This window comes from Mytilus californianus, unplaced genomic scaffold (assembly GCF_021869535.1).
Source record: "Mytilus californianus isolate M0D057914Y unplaced genomic scaffold, xbMytCali1.0.p SCAF_3, whole genome shotgun sequence".
NCBI classification, from domain to species: domain Eukaryota; kingdom Metazoa; phylum Mollusca; class Bivalvia; order Mytilida; family Mytilidae; genus Mytilus; species Mytilus californianus.
Window position 1 is genome coordinate 114190471 of NW_026262679.1, and position 11559 is coordinate 114202029.

The window sequence follows — 11559 nt, forward strand, 5'->3', positions numbered from 1 at the left end:
ATATACCTGACTGATTCCTAAACACATATACCTGACTGATTCCTAAACACATATACCCGACTGATTCATCAACACATATACCTGATTGACTCTCAAACGCATTTTTCTTACTGATTCCAAAACACATATACCTGACTGATTCCTTAACACGTATACCTGACTGATTCATAAAAACAAATACCCGACTGATTACTAAACGCGTATATCTGACTGATTCGCAAACAAACATACTTGACTAACTCCCAAACACATTTACCTGACTGATTCCCAAACACCCATACCTGACTATTCCTAAAAACACATACCCGACTGATTCCTAAACACATATACCTGACTGATTCGCAAATAAAAATACTTGACAAACTCCCAAATACATTTACCTGACTGATTCTTAACACATATACCTGACTAATTTCTAAACACGTATACCTGACTGATTCATAACACATAGATCTGACTGATTCGCAAACACCCATACCTGACTGATTCCCAAACACATTTACCTGATTGACTACCAAACGCATTTTCCTTACTGATTCCAAAACACATATACCAGAATGTTTTCCAAATACACATATCTGACTGATTCCAAAACACACATATCTGACTGATTCCCAAACACATATACCTGAATGATATGTAAGACACACACAACTGCATGACTGACTCTCAAACACACATCCCTGATTGACTGCCAAACGCATTTTCCTTCCTGATTCCAAAACACATATACCTGACCGACTGCCAAACACATATTCCAGAATGACTTCCAAACAGTTAAGCCTTCCAATTGATATTTTATAGTGTGTTTTTCTATGTTGTGATGTTATACTATTGTTTCAGAAAAGGGAGAAGGTTTGGTACCATTAAAACATTTAATCCCGCTGCAAATGTTTGCACCTGTCCTAAGTCAGGAATCTGATTACAGTAGTTGTCGACTGTTTATGTAGTTCATACGTGTTTCTCGTTTCTCGTTTTTATATAGATTAGACCGTTGGTTTTTCCGTTTGAATGGTTTTACACTAGTAATTTTTTGGGGCCCTTTATAGCTTGCTGTTCGGTGTGAGCCAATGCTCCGTGTTGAAGGCCGTACCTTGACCTATAATGGTTTACTTTTATAAATTGTAACTTGGATGGAGAGTTGTCTCATTGGCACTCATACCACATCTTCCTATATCTATACACATATCTGACTAATTCCCAAACACCCATATCTGATTGATTCCCAAACACCCATATCTGACTGATTCCCTAACACATGAACCTGACTAATTCCCAAACATTCATACCTGACTGACTGATTTACAAACACCTATTGCTGACATATCTCCAAGCACATATACCTCACTGATTCCGAAACACATAATACCTTACCGAATCCCAAAACAAACATATCTAACTGATTCGCAAAAAACACATACCTGAATGATTACCAAACACATAAACCTGACTGAATTCCAAACACGTATACTTGACTGATTTCAAAACATGCATACCTGACTGATTTCCAAATATACATACCTGACATATTTCTAAATATAATCCAAGTTTTGACAGTTAAGGGTACTAATCATTAATGAACATAATTATATTTGCTGTATCACATTTAAAGCCTTCTTCTCTAATGAGAAAGGTAAATATGATAGATATACTTACTGGAGGTGTGATGAGATGATTGAAGCTGTTAATTTTCTCCTTGATAATATTTATGTACTTTTCGGCAATAAAGTTTACCGACAGGTTGTAGGTATTCCTATGGGCTCCAATTGCGCCCCTTTAATAGCAGACTTGTTCTTGTACTGTTATGAATCAAAGTTTGTGGCCAAAATCAGTACAGACCCGTCTAAAATGTCATTTGATTGATAAATTCAACAACACTTGTCGTTATCTTGATAATATCTTTTCGTTAAATAATCAAGAATTTTCTAAATATACTGCCGAAATTTAGCCAAAGGAACTTACTTTAAAAAAAATCGAATATAAACGATAATAACTGCCCTTTCCTAGATTAAGATATTTCAGTTTTACACGGGAAACTCTACACTGAAATTTACGACAAAAGGGACGACTTTTCGTTCCCTATTGTTAATTTTCCTTTTTGGACGGTGATGTTCATTGGCACCATGGTGTTTATATATCACAACTCGTTCGTTGTGCTCGTGTCTAGAGTGACGTTTTAGATTTCAATGAGCGTAATCTATCATGTACTACTGGTAAATTATTAAGTCAGGCATTTCGTTACGACAAATTACTTAAAACCTTTACTAAATTCTTCCATAGATACAAAGATTTGGTTTGCTAGTTTGGCTGTACCTGTAAAAAACTTATTTCAGACGGAATAGCACATCCTTAATTTTACGGTGATGTTGTTTACCGAGCCCGAAAATTTATATACGATCCGGGTAAACTTATCAATCCTTTAAATAAACTTATTCTAAAAGGTTACCAATTCAACACTGTAATTAGATCTTTGAATATTGTTTTTATTGGTATAAATATTGATTTTTGTTATCAGTAAATTGAATTCATACTAAATAGTTTTGTTATTCACATATGCACTTTAACGGTACTACAATCTGTCGATACACGTCATGTTTTTCTCTGTCTTCACACTAAATCCATTGGATGTTGGATGTGTACTGATTGATATTTTAGTCTTAGATACATGTTTTTTTTATTAGTTGTTATTGGCTTTGAACTATATATCGGTAGTTGTGAGTACTCTCAGATCTGTACTTCGTGTCCTTTTTGTAGTTAGGGATGAGGGATGGATAAATACCCTGCCACGTCCAGTCTGTGTTTATGTTTGATGTTTTTCTGCTTTGTGTCGATCTGATGAGTTAAGCCTTTTTCAACTGATTTTTATAGTTTGTTCTTATGTTGTGCTGTTACACCACTGTTCCAGGTTAGGGGGAGGGTTTAGCGCTCACAAACATGTTTAACCCCGCCACATTCTTTATGTGCCTGTCCCATGTCAGGAGCTTGTAGTTAAGTGTATGTCGTTGGTTTATGCCAGTCATATTTGTTTTTCGTTAATTGTTTTGTTATAAATTAGGCCGTTAGTTTTCTCGATTGAATTGTTTCATATTTTTCATGTGGCCTTTAATTGCTTACATCCACTTTATTTGAACTTTGGTGGATAGTTGTCTCATTGGCAATCATTCCTCATCTCCTTATTTTTATATAAGTAGCATTATTCTATGATTTTGCTCAATTTCTAAGATATGACTTTTTTTACAGAATATTATAAAGATACTACTGTTCATACTCGCACAATAACAAAAAAGAATGATTAACAGTATCATACATTTATTCGCTGTAAAACCATTGTCGAATGCAAGGCTAGGTCAATCACAAAACTTTGTCACCATTGTTCTACTACCATTGTCCAAGGCTACGTCGGGTCAAGCACCATCATTATCACCATCGTTGATGCTTTTCCCAGACTGTTTAAGGGTCTTTATACTAAGTCTGTTGGATGTGTACTGCTTGATGTCTAATGGTTTATTTTATGGTATAATTTTTAGTTTAAACTGACTTTTACCTAGCCTTCAGTAACTCAAAGTACTTTTAGATTGGTACCTGTGTGTGCGCTTTGTTTGGTTTGGGGTTTGTTTGTTTTATTTTTTTTTTTTTCAACACTAAAAACTTCAGCTTAATCAACACGAATCCCTTTAGCTTGGCTTGAAAGCATCGGCCTGTTCCTTTAGTGGCATTCGTTTTATGGCTCATATCAAGTCAAAATTCAGCATTCGGCTATGACACAATCGAAATGAAGAGAATGGGACTATGGTTACGAAAAGTGGAACGCATTAATTGTCATCTGTAATAAAGAAATCGGGTCAACCAAATCGTGAAGGCATTCGTAAAATTTTTGAAAAAAAAGATTTCAACTTTACCCTTAAGAACCATTGATTCAATAGCTGCTATGAAAGCTCCAATCCCTAAAATGGTATCATTAATTTGGAAGTTCGCAAGACTGCGATTGAGAAAATATGTTGTCATTAAGGGTTCTTGTTTCAGAACAAATAAATTTACTTGTCATAATTCATATGTTTATTTCCCAGGACATTGATTTTGCAATTAGCGTTAACGAAAGAAACGTCTTTAATCACGTTTTCTTTAATAATGAAAAAGTTTAAGATATAGATAAGAAGATAATACTCTTGTGACACTTCCAGCAACCTTATGTGCATAGACTATCTAATATTTGAGGTTAAGATATTATAATATTGACTAAGGTAATATCTAGTTTTTATCTGTCTTCGAAAGTCTTCAAATTTTGATGATAACGAAATAAAAAGATATTTTATGGACAAAGATTATCTTATTATTATTTCGTATTTAACAACTTTAAAATGTGAATATAAACATGGAAAACTGTACATCAAATGTCACTTTAAAATGTCTGAATACAACACTGCCACAAATAATTGTCATCGATTTTACACGATGGTATTTGTTTTCGTTAAATCCTGTATGACTTCAAAAGCTGACATTTGATTGATATTAGTAGCAGTATTTGATTGTCTTATTACAATATGTCCAAGTATAAGGTGGCTGTACTCGTCCGAAATAAATTTAAAAAAAAAACATATGTACATATTGCATTTAGAATGGGGTAGGGCATATAATTCCATGATGAAAGTACGTAATTCCACAAATTTTATCATATACCTCAGTCTTCTTAACAATAGTGATGGCGATTATTAGATATATTGTCGTGGAACATATATATAGAGTAAATGAGCTTTATTAAAAAAGGCGGGTGATTATACTGGAATCGTCATATGCCTTGTCATATCAATGCTAGTGAAAGGCGTACCTTTCTTTCATTACGACTATTTTGAAATAGCAATCCCACCATTCAACAAACAAACAAAAAACTATGCAAGCATGCGCAATACGCAGTGCAAGTTGGATTAAGATGAGGAAGTTCACCACTAATTCATGGCCCAATTGCTTTCTATGTTAAATTCATCAAATTCAAGCAGGCACAGCTCTTTTGTCTTAAGTTCAAATGAAGTGACAATTTTTGCATGTCAAAGCAACACCTTATGATGTCTTGTACTGAAAAAAATCAACATAGTAAATACCTTTAATTGCATATAAGAGAGAAGAACTGGTACCCGAAACTTCGGATGTACCAAAAACAGGTACCACTAACTTCAGATCTGACAAACCGGCAAAATGTACTCTCCTTTTTAAATTTCATGCAATTTTTTTATAATTCAAACTTATAAGTCAAACAGTGTTCTACAATGATCACTAGTCATTCAGATAAAAAAATAAGCAAAATGTTCTGCATACCCATACGTATGAACTATTTTGTGTTAAATATGTACTACTTGGTACTTGGTATGTGCTTACTGACAGGGCCCAAATTAGTGGTGTTACACCATGAACATTTTTAAATCTAGTGTTGTTATCGTTGAAATATTATTAGTCATTGCTTTAATAAAAAAGCAACAAAAAAAAAGAAATTCTATTAAAAAGACAAATACAATAATAGAAAGACAAGCGAAACATTAAACACTAGCAACATTGACAATAGTGGCTTTAAATCTGACGGACGGCTTCAAACATTTCCTCAATCTTTAATTTATGTTGTGTTTTGTGTATTGTTTGAGCCATAGCATTGTCAGTTTGTTTCCAACTTATGAGTTTGAATAATCCTTTGGTATCTTTCGTTTCTCTTTTGAGATATAACATTTATCATGGGATATTCAGGTTGGTTTCAGATCGGTTTCTTCCATTTCCAATACAATATTCTGGATGTTTTTAATACCTTTAAATTTCAAAATAACTTCTTGCTTAAGTAGTGATTTCAAGAATAAATCTATATCTATATTTATTGAATCTTTTTTAAAACAAAAATTAAAACGTAGGCACTAATGTATCTATGGAAACCAGCTCTATAAGACTTTGACTTAACAACCGTGTCGTTTGAGTAGAAACCTACTCTATATGACTTTGACTTAACAACCGTGTCGTTTAAATAGAAACCTACTCTATATGATTTTAACTTAACAAGTGTGTCGTTTAAATAGAAACCTACGCTATAAGACTTTGACTTAACAACCGTGTGTCGTTTAAATAGAAACTTACTCTAAAAGACTTTGACTTAACAACCGTGTCGTTTAAATAGAAACTTTCTCTATAAGACTTTGACTTAACAATCGTTTTGTTTAAATAGAAACTTTCTCTATAAGACTTTGACTTAACAACCGTGTCGTTTGAGTAGAAACCTACTCTATATGACTTTGACTTAACAACCGTGTCGTTTAAATAGAAACCTACTCTATATGATTTTAACTTAACAAGTGTGTCGTTTAAATAGAAACCTACGCTATAAGACTTTGACTTAACAACCGTGTGTCGTTTAAATAGAAACTTACTCTAAAAGACTTTGACTTAACAACCGTGTCGTTTAAATAGAAACTTTCTCTATAAGACTTTGACTTAACAATCGTTTTGTTTAAATAGAAACTTTCTCTATAAGACTTTGACTTAACAACCGTGTCGTTTGAGTAGAAACCTACTCTATATGACTTTGACTTAACAACCGTGTCGTTTAAATAGAAACCTACTCTATATGATTTTAACTTAACAAGTGTGTCGTTTAAATAGAAACCTACGCTATAAGACTTTGACTTAACAACCGTGTCGTTTAAATAGAAACTTACTCTAAAAGACTTTGACTTAACAACCGTGTCGTTTAAATAGAAACTTTCTCTATAAGACTTTGACTTAACAACCGTTTTGTTTAAATAGAAACCTACTCTATTAAACTTTGACTTAACAACCGTGTCGTTTAAGTAGAAACATTCTCTATAAGACTTTGACTTAACAACCGTTAAGTAGAAACTTAATCTATAAGACTTTGACTTAACAACCGTGTCGTTTAAATAGAAACTTACTCTAAAAGACTTTGACTTAACAACCGTGTCGTTTAAATAGAAACTTTCTCTATAAGACTTTGACTTAACAACCGTTTTGTTTAAATAGAAACCTACTCTATTAAACTTTGACTTAACAACCGTGTCGTTTAAGTAGAAACATTCTCTATAAGACTTTGACTTAACAACCGTTAAGTAGAAACTTAATCTATAAGACTTTGACTTAACAACCGTGTCGTTTAAGTAGAAACCTATTCTATAAGACTTTGACTTAACAACCGTGTCGTTTTAGTAGAAACTTACTCTGTAAGACTTTGACTTAACAACCGTGTCGTTTAAATAGAAACTTTCTCTATAAGACTTTGACTTAACAGCCGTTTTGTTTAAATAAAAACCTACTCTATAAGACTTTGACTTAATAACCATGTCGTGTAAGTAGCAACCTTCTCTATAAGGCTTTGACTTAACAACCGTTTTTTTTTTTTTTTTTTAAAATAGAAACCTACTCTATAAGACTTTGACTTAACAACCGTTTTGTTTAAATAGAAACTTACTCTATATGACTTTGACCTAACAACCGTGTCGTTTAGATAGAAACTTTCTCTATAAGACTTTGACTTAACAGCCGTTTTGTTTAAATAAAAACCCACTCTAATAGACTTTGACTTAACAACCGTGTCGTTTAAGTAGAAACTTACTCTTTAAGATTTTGACTTAACAACCGTGTCGTTTGAATAGAAACCTTCTCTATACGACTCACGTACGCACTGATCTATCTGTAGAAACCTACTCTGGCATGTCAGTAACTGCTAGTAGTCCTTTGTTCATTTATGTATTATTGTCATTTTGTTTATTTTCTTTTGTTTCCTATTCTGACATCGGACTCGGACTTCTCTTGAACTGAGTTTTACTGTGCGTACTGTTGTACGTTTGTTTTTTCTACATTGGCTAGAAGTATAGGGGGAGGGTTGAGATCTCAAAAAACATGTTTAACCCCGCCGCATTTTTGCGCCTGTCCCAAGTCAGGAGCCTCTGGCCTTTGTTTGTCTTGTATCATTTTTAATTTAGTTTCTTGTGTATAATTTGGAGTTTAGTATGACGTCCATTATCACTGAACTAGTATACATATTTGTTTAGGGGCCAGCTGAAGGACGCCTCCGGGTGCGGGAGTTTCTCGCTGCATTGAAGACCCATTGGTGGCCTTCGGCTGTTGTCTGCTCTATGGTCGAGTTGTCTCTTTGACACATTCCCCATTTCCATTCTCAATTTTATCTATAAGACTTTGACTTAACAACCATGCCATTTAACTCTGCTGACTGTCAATGACCTTTGTACTTGAAAATCATCTGTTTTTGCATTAATCTCTTTTCAATAACATTACACATTATTAATTTTGACATAAACAAAATAATCTCAGGTTATTGTCACTTTTCCTTTCTTTTTCTTTTTTGAAGCAGTGCCTTGTTCTCTGTAATAAATTATTTCTTCGAGTAAAATGATGTTTCTAATTACTGGTACTGTTGTTACATTAATCGGGAGAAATTTTTTCAAAGACTAGTTTGGCCTCACTAAATGTTTATATACCTTTCTAATAAAGATGCTTGTAACTTCTCTTAATTTGTTTTCAGTATTTAGTTACTTGACTTATGCATTTTCAAGGTCACAAGGCAAAATGTCGAATTCAAGGTAATGAAAAAAAATGCTAGTTTTTAAAAACATATATTTCTAAGGGTTTTAAAGATTTAACATATTAAACTGGCGAAAACAAATGTCGGGAGAATAATTAATTTTGACATTTTGACAACTGCCTACTGTTGAAGGCTGTCTGTTGACTTTGTTTTTATGTCGTTGGGCTTCTGTCTCATTGATACATACCACAAATCTCAGTTCATTTGCATTGCTACACTTCAAAAATTCCATTAACATTTAAACTAAAGTCGACAAAATTCAATAGAAATATTACAAATAGTCATTAGTAATACGTTTATATGGTTTATCCTGTTTTCACCTTTAAGTCATGTATTCTTGGCCCTCTCAAAGTCACAAAATGAAAGGTCAGTTTTAAGGTCATAAATATTTTTTTTGAACTTTATCGACTTTATAAGTGTTAATGGGATTTTTGATATCCTAAAATCGATTCTAGGATATCCTGAAATCGAATTGTGGAGGTCCTGAAATTATTGTGGACCTCCAAAAGTATTTCATGATATCCTTAAATTGAATTATGGTCGTCCTAAAATATTTCAGGATACCCTAAAATCTAACGTCAGTTCACTGGGAGTATTTAATTCAGTATTATAAGAAAATCAAGAAAATCTTGATTATTGAAAGCAGAAATATCATAAAGCAACCGTAATTTTTTTTTCCGAAAGGAAATTAGACGGATATGTACTGCGTTCACGGGTGTCATTCGGTTTATCGAGAGAAATGATCGTGAAAGAATACCTAACGGTGGTCAAGTATTACGATCGGATCGTGAAAGCTCTGGTATAGGATCGTGAATTCAATCTTATCGAGAAGACATATGCAAGGTCAATTACTTATCTAGTATGATGAATTATACGGACAAATTTACAAAAAAATAAAACTGTCTGTCAAAATGGTTCAACACAATGATAAGTATCTGAGAAAAATCAAGGTTTAAAAGTAAACCGTTCTTACAAAACTACAAAAGCAGATTGCTCCTCGACATTTCAATGACATTAAAAATGTAAACAAACAAGATTTTTTTCATAATTCGAATGACTAAACAACTTTTTGATGAAAAATGTCCTACCATTTTAATGATTCAAATGGTTCTTACAGTTATTTTGTGTTAGCATAATCAGAAATTTTGTAAAAAATGGAAATATTTACAAAACGTTGATTTTTTTTATCGTGAAAGATTGTGTACCGCTTTTTGAAGATCGTGAAAAGGATCGTGAAAGATCTTATGCTACGAAAACGTTCAACTCATTATTTAATTATATGGTAATTTCTATTTTTAATTGGTATAGCAAATATTGGATTTGCATGACTAATTCAGTTTCTCTTTTGTTGGCGAATAGGGCTATAATCGTTCAGTGCCATTGGATCTGATTACGGTATCTTATACATGTAATACCAAACCGACAAGGTGCCTTATAGCAAAATCAGTTCTATTCTCCGTCCTTCATAATTTTTAATTTCTTATACAAATTTAAGATTGAGAACAGAACCTGATCGGCTACATTACAATTTAAACTGGGCATCATGCGAGGTACGTCGATTGGTAATTTCCTTATAAGTTGGTAAAATAACGTATAGCTATTGTGAACAACTGATCAAACAATCGAGTATAAATAACGTTATCTTGGTACCTTTTTAGTTTATGTCAGCGCAGCCCCGAAATAAACAATAAATTAGGAAATATTGTCATACGATGTACGGCACGCATGAAAGATACTCCTTATAACTGAAGGTAACATCCCTTACACACAAAAAAAAACCAAACAAACAAACAAAAAACATTCACATGCATATATGTTTAGGGGGATGCATTAAGCATTACAGATACATATATACTTTTACTTTTTTTTCAAAAATTTACGCTCCTGAAGGTCATTTTATCTTGGAGATCTACTTATCTAGACACGTTTGTAGTTATTTTAATAACTTTGAAGGAAAAGTGTTGAATAAAAAGTGAAAAATATATATATATGTTTATTCTGAAAAAAAAACCTTTGTTGATACAATGGTATACAGAAACACATAGACATACATAATAATATTATAAGACATATGATGAGGTAACAGCAAATAGAAACTTCTTATAGAGAAGAAAAGAATGCATAGGTTTGAAGGTTACATTTTATCAGAGAGAATTAATTTTTTTATTTATGATTCTAATGAACTTACACAACTTTTGAAGTTTGAATTGTTTTGAAAAATTCCTAAGTGCTTTAAACTTTAAAGTGTTAATGTTGGTACAGTATTTTTTCATCTCTTCATTCTTTCCTAAAAAAATATGTATATTTCAAAATATAGCGAAATTGATTTCCAATTTCATTTCTATTACACAAGTTACATGTTCGATTTTCTCTGGGTTTGTCCATCTATACCAGATTCAATTGGAAGCTTGTGATTTACGGTTCTAAATCTACAAAGAGTGAAAACGTCTTTATCGTCTAGCTTGTCACATGAAATAATGAAAGCATTAATGTCCATTCTTATTAAAATAATTACACGCTTCAAATAGTTACAGGTATATCAATAGGTAAACGAAACATTGTTTTCTGATTATTAAGTCTGGTCCGGCGCGGGACGTTTGCGCTTTTTGATCGGACATTTGCAATTTTTTAATGAACATTTGCGCCTTAATGTTTTGGACATTTGCACTTTTAAAAAAAGGACATTTGCGCTTTCTCAACATAACACAAAAAAGCATTTATAATATAAAGAAAAACACAAAACATTCATGATACATTTATATACATTTAAAAGCATCAACCTTTCCCCAACATATTTGTGTCAGATGAAAACGACAACACTCCAAGAGAGTTGATGGGAGTAAATTCCTTATAACAACAATGACTCTTTCTAAAATTCAAGAGGTACAGAAAGTGATTTAAAAATAAAATTTCGGTCTTCACAAATTGAAACAATCTTAGATAAACTATGATGGTACAGTTCCTCGGACTAT